The sequence below is a fragment of the Paramisgurnus dabryanus genome, chromosome 19 (genome assembly GCF_030506205.2).
Source record: "Paramisgurnus dabryanus chromosome 19, PD_genome_1.1, whole genome shotgun sequence".
Taxonomy (NCBI): Eukaryota; Metazoa; Chordata; class Actinopteri; order Cypriniformes; family Cobitidae; genus Paramisgurnus; species Paramisgurnus dabryanus.
The window spans coordinates 2910950-2926138 of NC_133355.1; positions in this window are offsets into that span (position 1 = coordinate 2910950).

Sequence of the window (15189 nt, forward strand, 5' to 3'; positions counted from 1 at the left end):
TTCTGCTCACATGGGTAAACATCAAGTGTTTTATCACTTTATTGTACTGTGAATTCATTTGTAAAGAAGTCGATGCTGGATTTGCATTTTGTCATTTATGTGTATCACATGTAGCACCCAGAACAAATTAAAACAATTCTCCATGATGAATGAGAGCTATTGAATCATAGCAGTGGGTGTTTACTTCCAAGTCTTCAATGCGCCCCACGCATCAAAACCGAGCATTTCTCCAGCCAGCCTCAAAACCAGGGTACAAAATAGCCTATTACTTATTGCTTTGAGGTTTTTTAATGTAAAAACCACACAAACATCATGGGTAGACCTCAGACAACAGTATAAAACAATAAAAATGACAGATTACAGCACCTTTAAATAAATAAAATCATGACCCAAAAGCTGCATTTTGTATCTTCTTATGTTTTATTAAACTGTTATATTAAAATGAGTTTCAAGATCTGAATCATTTCAATGTAACAAATATGAGAAAAATAAAAATGAAACGTGTGTGCTGTCTGAACAATCATTTATATCAACACTTTAAATCAATTCATCTTCTCTCTAACAGTGTTTTAAATCATAATAACATAATCATGTTATAACACAATCATAATAACAAAACTCATCATTACTGCTGTGTGTGTGTGTGTGTGTGTGTGTGTGTGTGTGTGTGTTTGAGGAGCAGTTCTAAAGTGGCTGCAGTTACTGGAGGAGAAATGGTAAATCAGATGATCTGTATCTATTCACCTTATTCCGCCACGCCCCTTTTTAATTCTTCGCTCTTCCGTATTTTGTCAACTGACTTCCGCTGCTAATATGGCACAGTGCATTCGGTGGTTAGTTTGGTGGTTAGAAGATTGTTTGTAGTTCACTATAACTTTAGTGAAATGACAAATATCGCTACTGCTGTAAATGTTTTAAATTAGGAGCACAGTTAAAACTTCATACGACGCTCGGATAGTCTTATAATGTCCCATCAATCGTCTCGTGGTTAGACGATATAAAGCGGCTGCGGCAAGTAACCTATGGGACATATTACCTCGTCCTGTCAGGAGTTGATGGAGCAGCATTGGAAATTATTAAAGTACTTATGCCTACCAATATTTACACAGTGATTTCGTCTTTTTTAAAGCAAATGTGCACCTTAGCCAGTCCAATAACTATTTCGTTTTTATGTGGTACCCAGGGCAGGACTTAACAGGGTGGAGGCCCCTGGGCTTGAATAAATTTTGGGCCCTACACTCTCCGAATAAAAGATACAAAAGCTGTCACTGGGATGGTACCCTTTAAATGTGTCCTAATATTTACCATTTAGGTACAGAGATGGATACATTTGTACCCATTATATGCACTCTTTAGGTACAAAGGTGTACTATTTGAAAGTGTACCACCCCAGTGACAGCTTGTGTAAATTGTGCACATACAGTTAACAACCAAAAATAAAAAAGATATCATAGAGCTATATTATAGGGCAGTTTCCGACATGGTTTAGACTACTCCAGCACTAGACCTATTACTAGGTTATATTAGGACATTTAAGTAGTTTTTACAAACAAACCTTACAAAAAACATTACTGGTGTGCGTCTTGAGACAAAACAATGGCATATGTTAAGATATATCAGTGCAAAATGTGTTTACATTAAGACAGATCAAGCATGCATTTTAGTCTTGGACAAGGATAAGACCTGTCTAGGAAACTGCCCCTATATCTCTATAGCAGAACATAAGCCAAGTCTAAAATTAAATCATGTATTTTTAGGGCTGTCACACATTCAAATTAATCATGCACATTAAAAATACCCCATAACATTATGTTAGACTTATGTCTTGATAAACATTCACCTTATTACACACCATATAATGTAATGTGTAAACATAATCAACAAGTGTATTTTTTGCATAGCCTTATACAAGTGGTGCAGTGTATAAGAATGAAAAAGAAAAGATTTTAGGATGTTATTTAATAATTATGACCATCATATTAGACACCAAAAACCAAAGTGAAGAAGATGATCATTAATTATTGTTTGCGTCTGATATGAATGTAATACATTTAAACCTTGAAGGTAAATATAAAATGAACACTTTTCAGAAGTTTAAACTGTGATCCTCACCTCCAGATGAAGTAATAAACTGGACTGATGATTTAAATGTTGACATAATCATAGTTCAGTCAGGACCACTTGAGTCAAAAATAAAACAAATCTTTGCCATTTAAAATGTTTATTTGCAAGATGTTAAAATTACATTTGGCGGTATGGCTCTGTTCTGAATTCCCCAACCTTTTCATGAGCTCCATGAAAGCTAGTCAGGGAACAGCAGCAGCTTCTGGGGACAATCTCCCATATAAACTGGGATAGCAGCAAAATTCCCCCCAATTAGAACAGAGCGTGCATCAGTGACAATGAAATGAAACTGATTAAGTTAAACAGAGTTTAAAGGAGGAGCTAGGGGAGGAGGTGGGTTGCAGCAAAGCAGTGAAAGCAGCCAAGCAGACAGACTGAAAATCCATTTAAATAAGGCGCCCTGTTTGAAAGGGACCAATTGATGCATAGGAATCGGATCAGCTGATAGGCTGGGTTTAGGTTTGACAATCAGCTGATAGCATCGCTTGACTACGTGGCCTGCCTGAACTGACGCTGTACGCTATATTTGCTTTGTTTACTCTCCGGATTTTGTTATGTTTCGTAGCTCCGCTTCACTCGTTCACTTTTCCACAGAAACTGTTTGGTTACAGTGATGCAGACTGCGAGCAGATTGGATTTCATTTGGCGCTACACAGACCGCTTGGTGATGTCAAAGTACCGCGAGATCGATTAGAAAGCAGACTTCGTGTGATTTCTCGAATCGCACTCGTGGTACTTTGATGTCATTCGTCTGTCAGTTGTTGCACCACACGAATACACCCGTCTGCTTTACAGTCATTTTTGCGCTGCGAATCCGCGATAATTTGATTTCATATGATGATTGGATCGCGCAGTGCTGCATGAAGCCAAATACCAAATAGCCGACTGTATATGAGGTTCAACCCGCCAAAGTAGCAAGTGGAGCATGCGAATGGTGAGTGATTCAGATGTCAATTTATGAATGAAAGTGTCAAAAGTTTGTCACACGCTAGTATTACGTATCCTCGCGCTTATTTAGGTATACGGAAATCCTTGACCTTTCCTAGTGGGTATACTGCGTATACCTATATCACGTTAGACTACTACAAGACTGAAGAAACAAACAAACAAGGAAAAACAGAGTTACAAGACCATACTTACTCTAGTGATCTTTTTCATTTCACCGAGCGCTTCCTTTTCGCGTTGCTCTTTGTCGTTATTTGTACAGCTCATTCACGACTCTCATTTCGCGTATAGCATCTGGGTTTCAAAAGCAGTAAGCGCAGCGCGTCATATTCAGCACCAATATGACTGACATATATATTAACGAATTAAATGCAGCAACAAACAATTCAGCACCAACCAAATTAAAACGACTGAACAAATCAAACGAACGCAAGCAAGCACGGGGGCCCCCTACTGGCTGAGGCCCCTGGGCTCAAGCCAAATGGTAAGTCCGGCCATGCTTAAGAACATTGTTTAATAACGTCTCTGTACAGCAGCAGTTAATACATTACAGATGTGCTTCTCAAACTGCCCTTATGAAAATTAATCATGTTTTTTTTTGTGGTAAAAGTCCAGGGCCGCATTAATGCATGGGCTTACCTGGGCTTAAGCCCAGGGCCTCGGGCTGGAAAGGGCCCCGAGATGCCGGAAAAAAATAACAACCGCATTTTATAAAAAGTTGATACTCCCTTTAAAATTATGCTTAATCGCTTTGCTTTGAATGGCCGTGCGTGAATGCAGTTCCTGCGCAAGAAAATCTCTCACTTACTGTAGGCTACCCTGCAATCATTAGTGAGCTTTTTAAAATTTCTGTCTGAAATATCCATTATTGCATTTCTGATGAACAAAGACGAAACTGAGGACGCGTTTTTATCTTAATATGAAAGACAACGTGTAAACATTCATTAAATGATTCCTCGTAACATTTTAAAGCCAAGATGTACAGAACAGCACACAAAGATATTACACAAAATTTTGATAACTAAATCTAATAAATAACAAATTAGATTCTGCCTCGGAAGCCACGGCTAAGTTCAGCGATCTTATTTCATTTTGAGATTTAGCGTGGCAAGGAAATTAAAGACGAGAAATTACATATAATTTGTTACTGTAAATTATAAAAACAAGCTTTATATACAGTTCCTTAAACGGTTCATTTATAACAAGAAAACACTGAAATTAATCATTTCATAGACACTAAATATGCTTTATTATTTTGCACAGAAATATCTGATTCCTTACTTTCACTTTGATCATCTCTGTATTCACATGAAACATCTGATGTTTCTTATAACATTTGTTTCAGGAATCTCTTTTCTATCATTTGAAAGTTAACACCGACCATATTATTAAATAACAAGAGAGACAATTTTGTCAGATTCGGTAGAGATATTTATATTCGGTGCCATCACCGGAAAAAAAAACGGCTTACCTGTTTTGTAGCTCAACTTTTGACAAGTTAAGCAACCTTTTTAAATAAATTTTAAAACTTATACTTGTTGAAAAATCTGTTTTTTGATGTTTAGTTTGATGAACGCCTAAATATGATCACGCAGAACACCTAGCGCGTTCGGCTAAATTGAATGTGACAGCATGCAGCAGCGTAACGACACAACGGAAAGCAATCCAAAACTTACAGAACTTAAATTAGATCAGAATTTACCTTTATAATTAATAAAAAATAAAAACAAAATGAAGTCAGAATCAATAAGGTGCAGAACATGGGTGCAAAATGCCTAAATGCTCTGGGGAATAAAACCCCAGCCACAAATAGTTTAATCAGATAACACTAAATAATCTATAAATTAAATAAAAACAAAGAAATATTAAAATAAATTTTAAAATAACGAAAGTATAGAATTGCCTGTTTTGTCTTTTAAATTGCAGAAACAAAGAGACTTTGCAATGGTTTCTGGATATGGACGTGTAGCCCTGTCACAGGATTTAGGCTATTAACAGACTTTAAAAATATTTATTGAAAGCTACTTTTTCACATATTATTTACTTAGTATTATCATAATAGGCTGTTTATTTTTTATATTGGGAGAAAGCTGTTATATGTGAAATCAGATAATGTGCACTCTTATACAGCCAAAATTAAATGATCCTCATTTTATAACACATCTGCGAAGATTCGACTGTGCAGTGGTCGAATCAGGCTTCTCCTGTCAAAGCATCGAATCTTAGACTATTCGGGTCACCCCTAGCTAGGACTATGTGCATGTGTTATGCAGTGATATTTGTGTATATTGTGAGCATTCTGATATGGTTTTAATATTTTGTTATTGCATTTATTCCAGCAAAATAAAAGCCTGACAACTTGCACTTAATGCCCAGCTAAAAAAAACAGCATACCAGCAAGACCAGCATATGTTGTGTTTTGGTCAGTGCTTTAAGTGGGCCGGAACGCCCCGGTACTCATGCTGCGTTCCAGGCAACCTGTAACTCGTAACTCACGACTTCAAAACCACGACTCACGACTCTGAACTGGGAGTACATCGATCTAGTACGAGTTCACGGGTGGGAAGTCACGGGTTTGACTGCCGTTCCAGTGCACTTTCACCGGTAGAAGGTTGTAAAAACACGGGTTACTGGCTGCCTGGAACGCATAGGGTCGTGAGTCGTGGTTTTGAATTCGTAACTCACGAGTTTAAAAACCTGCCTGGAACGCAGCATCAGTACCGCCACTTCTAAAAATAGCTCTTGAGCGTACCACCACCTCTCCGTGCGCCCAGAACGTGCTTTTAGCGTACCGGAACGCTCATTTGCACATCTGTTTAAAAATCAGAGGTTTAATTTAATCATTTGGCTGCGCTGCCGCTTTTCAGAGCGCCCTTAATGTACGCTTCCTAATTCGTCCCACCGCGAGCAGAGACTACATTACCCATACACCCTTGCGTTTACAAGTTAAAAGCGCATTCGTCCGTCAGTCAGTGTCAACGTGCTCTGTAGAGGTGGATGTTTGTGTGTGAAACGCGCAACCATAGCTGCTCGGTTAAAATGAAAATACAATGAACACGTAATATGCCCTCCTTGTTTAAGACTCTGAGTAGTAAAAGAACACCGTCAGAATCAGAGGACTCGCTGACATCCCACCAAGCCAGAATGATAGCTGCAGGTAACCATGGTTTTTTGGTGTATTGATTACTATCAGCAAAACCATGGTTTTACTACAGTAATCAGTTTTTTTTAACTGTTGTAAAACCATGGTTAATTTTTGTAATGATGGGGAGGGGCGCAAGATTGTGCCAGGGGGCCCCAATCAGTGGTGTCAAAAGTATTCATATTCATTACTCAAGTAGAAGTATAGATACTAGGGTTAAAAAAGACGTTTGTAGAAGTTGAAGTATCAACTCAAGCTTTTTACTCAAGTAAAAGTGAAAAAGTACTGGTTTCAAAACTACTTAAAGTATAAAAGTAAAAGTAATGTAAGGAAAAAATTTAATTACGGAAAAAAGCCTAGGCCGCACCACAGGGGCCTTTTGTGCACTACCCTATCTCCTCTAAAACATGTTTCTAAAGGCCATAATAACTATAGTGTTATATTAAAAATGTTAATGTTAAACAATTTGGGATGCACTAGGGCCAGGGGTAGGCAACATCAGTCCTGGAGTGCCGATGTCCTGCAGATTTTAGCTCCAACCCTTATAAAACCTTGGCTACCTGTAGTTTCAGGTGACTTTATAGACCTTTATTAGTTTGTTCAGGTCTGCTTGTTTAGACCTGGAGCTAAACACTGCAGGACATCGGCACTCCATGTTGCCTACCCCTGCACTAGACTATCTGTTTCAACCACATACGGTACATGCCCATTAAAAATGAACGCATTTCAATACAATGCGAACAAATACATTAAAGCACTGGTTCTCAAACTGGGGGCCGCGAGATGGTGCCAGGGGCCCCAGTTTTATAATATTTTATGAAATACATAACTTTATTATAAATTCTGTGTAATTAAACCTCAAAAAATAAGGCTCCTAAACAAAAGCAATACATTGTATAATTTAATATGTTTTGTTTAATTCAAATTGTAAGTTTTAGAATGTTTATGTCATACATTTTCTTTGGGGGGTCGTGAAGGAATCCACTGTACACAAGGGAGGCGCGAAAAAAAAAACGGTTTGATAACCACTGCATTAAAGAACCACATATGTGTACTACTGAGCATTAACATGTGTTCCATAGAGAGGAAGATATGATGACTAGTTGCCTATAAATATTGTAATGGTGCAAAAAGTCAAAACTTCAGAGCAGGGCCGCTGCTGGCAAAACTTTTACAGTGGTGCCCTCTTTAGTTAAAAAACAACAAAATCACACACAACTATAGTATGTGTGAGAATAGAAATATGCTATTATTGTTTTCATTTAAAATTTTATTTTGACAGCAACACAAACTACAATTATACAAATATGCAATTATATATTATAGCCTATATTCCTGTATCTGTACTTGTGTAGTTAATGGACTTTAGTATACTTTACTTTAGTCAGTATAAATCCAAGCAATTAAGGAGAATTACTAAATGTCTTTCTTGTAAGTAAATTCAAAAAGTCAGGTTTAAGGAAACAGCTGATGTCTATTAACAAAAGCAAAAGTTGGTATGTATGGTTATGTGTTTGATTGATTTAACACTCAAGCATTCAGCTAAGTAGGTTTTGTTAATGCAAATAAAATTTAGGGTAGTTATAAGCATATACAAAACAACAGATGTCTTTAGCATAGATATCTTTGCCATGCTTCAAAACGCAACGCAGCACACCCTTGTCAAAAAATCCTATAGGATTTTTAATAAGAATCCTGTACAGGAATCCAATTAGAATTTCTATCATATTTTGGAACCGTTCCATTAGAAAAATCCTATAGGATTCCATTAGAAAAATCTTATAGGATTCCATTAGAAAAATCTTATAGGATTCCATTAGAAAAATCTTATAGGATTCCATTAGAAAAATCTTATAGGATTCCATTAGAAAATTCTACAGGATTCCATTAGAAAAATCTTATAGGATTCCATTAGAAAAATCTTATAGGATTCCATTAGAAAAATCCTAAAGGATTCCATTACAAAACATCTATGGGATTCCATTAGAAAAAATCCTATAGGATTCTATTAGAGGATATTTTATGGCGTTTAAACAGACCCAAAAGTCGCGCGCACAAAAACCACGCGCGAGCGCAAGATACGAGCGCGCAGAACACTATTCGCGCGCGGACAAGCGTCCTCGCGAGCGCGCAGAACACTATCCGCGCGCGGAAAAGCGTCCCCGCGAGCGCGCAGAATACAGTTCGCGCGCGGAAAAGCGTCCTCGCGAGAGGGCACATCCGCTCAGCACGCACAAATGTAGTCACGCGAGCAAAGGCTTGGATGAGCGCTCGCTCGACTCTCTCTATGCTCTCACAGCTGCACCACGCGCGCTCGCTCGATCAAGATGACTTTTGGGACTTTGGGGGCGGGACATTGACTGATGTCTCCGCTTCTGTGATTGGTTGTTTGATTTGATTAGTGACACGCATGATCTCTTGTTCCACTATCCGTATCCAGTCAATCTAGGTAGAGAAGACACGTTTATATGACCATTATGTCGGAGTAGGTAATTTATGTTAAAACATTAGTCTTGTTTAAACCATGCAATAAGCTCCCCTAACAAAAATGAACCATGGTTTTACTACAGTTAAAACCAAAAAAACATGGTTACTATAGTAAAACCATGGTAACCACAAAATAACCATGGTTTTGATAACCATGGTTTTTAAAAACCATAGTTAAACCATGGTAAGTGTAGTAAAACCATGGGGTTGTTGATAGTAATCATCAATACACCAAAAAACATGGTTACTACACTTTTACTACAATAAAACCATGGTTAATTTTATTAAGGGTCCAAACATAACCAAACAATAATGCTCATTTTAAGGTATTAATTTTGTTTGTTGTTTAATATGTAGATAATTTAACAACCATATTATGGCAAATGAAACTCATTGGGAAACTCAAATACAACAACAAAGTAAAATTAAATGCTATTTTGACCCTGAAAAGATACAGAATAAAACTAATATATTAAACAAAACTAGTATCTAGTTTTTTTATATAAACATATACACATACACATTTATACACACCAACACACCAGTCCATAATTTCTTTATAGTGAGTTGGTGTTTGTATGTATCATTTCTGGTAATCTTTGTTTACATATTCTTTACACTATACTATTTTGTTTTGTATATTTAAAAAAAATCTTACTGTTCCATTTGACATTTTTAACTCTCTCACATTTACTTCTTTTATTTGTACACAGCCCAACTGAAAATGCTATACATGTACAGTCTTTGTCATGCTGATTAGGTACACTAAAATTACAATTGTTAGATAATATCACCTTTTTTTATAAAGTTTTGTACAGGACTATACTAAAGTTTGCTAATGCTAAGTCCGAACCAACTATGTGACCTGACAATGTCAGTAGCCTACAGTATATATGCAAGATGATAAACAGTAAACATACCTGTAATAAAATTGGCAATGTTGTTTGGTTTTGCAATCATTAAAATTACGTGCTCCGACATAATGGTCATATAAACGTGTCTTCTCTACCTAGATTGACTGGATACGGATAGTGGAAAAAGAGATCATGCGTGTCACTAATCAAATCAAACAACCAATCACAGAAGCGGAGACATCAGTCAATGTCCCGCCCCCAAAGTCCCAAAAGTCATCTTGATCGAGCGAGCGCGTGTGGTGCAGCTGTGAGAGCATAGAGAGAGTCGAGCGAGCGCTTATCCAAGCCTTTGCTCGCGTGACTACATTTGTGCGTGCTGAGCGGAGGTGCCCTCTCGCGAGGACGCTTTTCCGCGCGCGAACTGTATTCTGCGCGCTCGCGGGGACGCTTTTCCGCGCGCAGATAGTGTTCTGCGCGCTCGCGAGGACGCTTGTCCGCGCGCGAATAGTGTTCTGCGCGCTCGTATCTCGCGCTCGCGCGTGGTTTTTGTGTGCGCGACTTTTGGGTCTGATTAAACGCCATAATATTTCTAAAGGATTTTAAGACACGACAAAAATATCCTTTAGGATAATTTGTAGAGGATTTTAATGGGATCCAATTACATTTTTTGTTTCTTAAAATATGCTTTCCTCTTTTTGATTTTGTACATTGTTGTTACACTGTAAAACCCGAAAAGTTAACTCAATTTAAACCGTTTGAGGAAACCGATTGCCTTAAACCAAACATTAGTATAAAAAATGATGACAGAAAAGGGTAAAATTATTACAGTTTATTAAACAATTGTTTATTTTACAAACATTTTTTTGCTTTTCTGTCCAAATTCACATTAAAACTAATATTAGATTTACACATTCCTTTATGAAATATATCAAGTATTCCTTTATGACTTTAATAGACTCAGTGTATTGCACACTTTTAATAAATCAGTGTACTGTTCCTTAACTCAAACGACATTTAAACATTTTTAAGACGTACACATTTCCCATGAAATTTCCAAATTACACTAGGTCACATTTGTCTATGCCAAGCATTGAGAAAAAACAAACATTATTGTTTCACTGATAAAATTGTGGTGTAGCATAATACTCACAGCATAATGAGTAACTGAATAGGTCCACTTGTAGTAACATTTCTTTAGTTTTTGTTGTGTTAATGACAGTTGGTAGATGAAAGTCAGTCAACCTCCTCAATGGTAAAGATCCAAAACTGCTCTAGACACGTTCATACTTACCTGTGAGAAAACACAAAAGTATGAATAAATGTTTCACTAAAAGAACTGTGGTATACTAACAACTTAAATAAATGTGGTACCTTTAAAGTTTTTGCGTGTGAATGATGGTTGGTTGAGAACAGTCAGCCAGTCTCCTCAATGGTAAAGATCCAAAATTATGCTGGATGCATTCGTGCTAACCTGGGAGAAAACACAAATATGAATTACTTTTCCACTTACAGAACTAGGGATGTGCATTTATGTCATTTGTCATTCGATTAATCCATAGGTCTGAAGAACGAGTACTCGATTAACTGGGGCGGGGCAATCAAAGGGGCGTACACGTCATGGTGAAAATTAAAATATTTTTATTAAAAACACTGAAATAAAACTTAATTTTGAAGAAACTACGACAGAACAATGAACACATACTAGATTATTAATGAATTAAATGGTTTTAACAGAAACCTCTAATAGGAATAGCTGCGTGATGAAGTGAATCTAAAGGGTTAATAAGCACAAACCGCTTTCTATATGACACACTCTAAATATAGTAAGCCTTTATACAACATAAATGTACATTGTGCATCTATCTGCATAAAATGCTAGACTTCAACTAAGTTTTCAACTAAGTTATGTACAGAAAGTTTAACTCCCATTGTGGATGTGCACCATAAACAGCGCCCTTTTAAACACGTCCAGTCAAAGCACAAGCTTCATAACATTAAGCAGCTTTAAGTCTTTTGCTATTATTTTAGCGATTAGCTGTGGCGTGTCATCCCCTTACCTGTTCTCAGTCAAGATATAATGTTAATGCTCGTATGGCTCTCTGGTATCTTTTTACATTGATGTTTAAATATGAGATGATAACCGTCCCCTAACCTGTTCTCAGTCAAGATGTAATGTTAATGCTCGTATGGCTCTCTGGTATCTTTTAACATTGATTTTTAAATATGAGATGATAACCCATTGAACTTTTGACGGCGCTGTACTTTTTCACCTGACTGACTGTATTTCTGAAAATCAGGGCATCTTTTTAAACAATAATGCCTCAGTGATGTGAGGTGTGACCGGCTTCACGGGATCTGCGAGTTGCCGCGCATTGCGCGGATCGAGGGGTTGCCGCGTGCACGGCGGGTGCGCGGAATTATCTGTTTGTTTTTGAATCATGCATGGTAATGTTACTGATGTCATACGCCGGTCTGCATAGCTCAACACGATGTCAAACACACATCTCCAGACCCAGCCTTTACTACCACATGCGCTTGTAATGCTAACCAGACATCCAATGCCGTCATATCCACAATAAATAAATAAATAAATAAAGCCGCATGATCATCGTTTTTGTGATCGATCATCGATGCCACGTTCGAGTACTCGTGCCCATCCCTATACAGAACTGTAGTATACTCACAACATAATAAATGTGGTAACGTTAACTTTAAAAGGTTTTATGAGTGAATGGCCATCCGTCAGTCCTTACTGAGAGAAATTCTAATTTGCGCGGGAAACACTTGTGCTAAACAGTAAGAAAACACACACAAATATGAATTAATTTTCAATTAAAAGAACTGTGGTGTACTAAACAATATTAAAAGAACAAATAAATGGGGTAACGTTACCTTTAAAAGTTTTTTATGAGTAAGAATGACCGTTTGGTCGAGAACAGACAGCCAGTCAATAAGTCCTTACTGAGAGAGATTCAAACTTGCACGGGAAATGTTTTTGCTAAACAGTAAGAAACACATAAATATGAATACATTTTTCACAACTGTGGTGTACTCAAAACATAATAAATGAATGAATAAATGTGGTAACGTTACCTTTAAAAGGTCTTGAATGACCGTTTGGTTGAGAACAGACAGACAGACAGAAAGTCAGTTAAAGTTAGTCCTTACTGAGAAAGAAACACACATAAATATGAATTAATTTTTCACTTACAGAACTGTGGTGTACTCAAAGCACACTAATCTGCTGATAAAAATGAGTGTGAGGTCAAATTGCTGTATCAATGTCGTGTTGTTTCATCGTATGTCCAACATTACACAAATTACTGTAACCGGGTGAGTATTACAATGTAGAGTCACGACAAACAACATGTTTTTAAAGTTTACAGATGCTTTAAAAGACAAGTTCGGTATTTTAGACTTAAAGCCCTGTTTTCAGATTGTTTATGGTGAAATAGAATGGTTTTGACTGAAATTTCGACATTTGCGGCTGCCCTGAGAATTTTCGCGTGTTTGTGTTTCAGCTCAGACCTCTACAATGGGTTTAATGGTGCACTGGAACAATCCTTCCTAAAATGCATTAAACTTTCGTTTACAAAGACGTGAAACTCACCGAGTGGTCAGGGGTGTTCACTGGTATGCTCACACAAAAATCGCTCCAAAAGACGCATTCCAACAGGTTTTATCGCAGTTTTTGCCAACTCCATTGACTTGTATTAGATGTGCTGTGAGGTACGTATTACTCCGCGCCGGAAACTTTGTTTCTATTCTTGCAATTGGCAAAGGCGGATTAGCGCCACCACCTGGGCTGGAGTGTCTATTATTCAAGCTCTAAGCGGAAGAATGTACCGGTGTGAGGCGTTTGGAAAAATAGGTCCACAAGTTAACAACGAATGCTAAAACAGCTGTTGGAAAGCATCTTTTGCAGCTATTTTTGTGTGAGCATATCAGTGAACACCCCTGACCACTCGGTGAGTTTCACGTCTTTGTAAACGAAAGTTTAATGCATTTTAGGAAGGATTGTTCCAGTGCACCATTAAACCCATTGTAGAGGTCTGAGCTGAAACACTAACACGCGAAAATTCTCAGGGCACCCGCAAATGTCGAAATTTCAGTCAAAAACATTCTATTTCACCATAAACAATCTGAAAACAGGGCTTTAAGTCTAAAATACCGAACTTGTCCTTTAAAAAGGTTGAAAGAGTTTGCAGTGCTTACCTGTTAGCTCTTCATATCTGTGTCCTGGCTGTTGCTTACTTATTTGGTTTAATTTATGGTTAATCATTTGCAGTTTTTGAGTTCATATCACAGTTTTTATTAAGTGAAATTTACCATGGTTCTCTCTTATAATAATAATATAACAATTGTAAAACTTTGTTTGTAGTTACCTCTATTCTGGTTAAAAAGGCGAGTTCAGTTTGAGAAAAGTGACGCAAGCTCTTTGACGTGCAGCAAAGCTGTTATGAACTAACATCAACAAAAAAGGTCGATAACTTATCATTAGTTACAACAAACATTTAATGCCTATCCAGTTTTGTCGTTTTATCACCTGAATTTGCGTATTTTGCACGGATACTCACGCTCTCGCTTCATTCATAACGGTTAAGAATGTTGCTGGGTAACGGGAACAACAACAGTAGCTTATAATGAGAAATTATGTTTTACACACGCTTACATTTCTAGACTGTGCAAAATATTGAAAAAATAGTAAAACTTAGCCACTTACCAGTTGTTTGTGCTCCTCAGAGTTTCCATTCAGACGAACTGAGTTGTGGCTAGAAGGGATACTAGCCGGCTTACAGTTGTGTCCAAAATCTCGTGAGCTCTCGCCGAACGAGCGCTGTTTTCAGCTAAACCCAACATCTCGCGAGATTTGGCCGTAGCTGTACTTCATCTAGCCAGAACCCTCAAACTGCTGAAGTTTTTGAACAGGACAAAGGATGCCTATGCCCAATGTTAATGACTACAAAGTGTGATAGGGAAGTGTAGACATTTTATGTATAAATATACAAATTATTTTATTTGTATTTTATTATGATTACTTGAGAAAGACACAATTTATTGTTGCTGTTGTTGTTGTTATTATTATTATTTATTACTGGTGCTCTTTGCAGTTAACTACATGTGTGATTTCTTATATAATAGAAATCTAATAAGTCAAATATGATCCTATAGGTCAAAATGAAATTTCGATAGGGTGTATAACAATGTCAAACAGGATTTGTAAAATCAAATACAATTCTAAAGGATACAGTGAAAATCCACTAAAATAAATCTGAATTTCCAATAGGATTGTATAATCCTTTAGAATCATACAGGACAAATTAAAATCCATTAAAATAAAGCTGAATGCCCAATAGGATTTTAAGAATCCTTTAGAATCCTACAAGACAAAGTTAAAATCCACTAAAATATATCTGAATGTCCAATAGGATTTTAAGAATCCTTTAGAATCCTACAAGACAAAGTTAAAATCCACTAAAATATGTAACATGATATAAATTGGTATTGTTACACTATTTAAATCACACAGATGAGTTGGTGTCAGCAGCCAGCTATACATTTACACAGGCTTGTGAATGTGAACTGACCTGAAAGTGATGCGCGAGTTTTATTGCGTACTTTTCCATTTGAAGACAG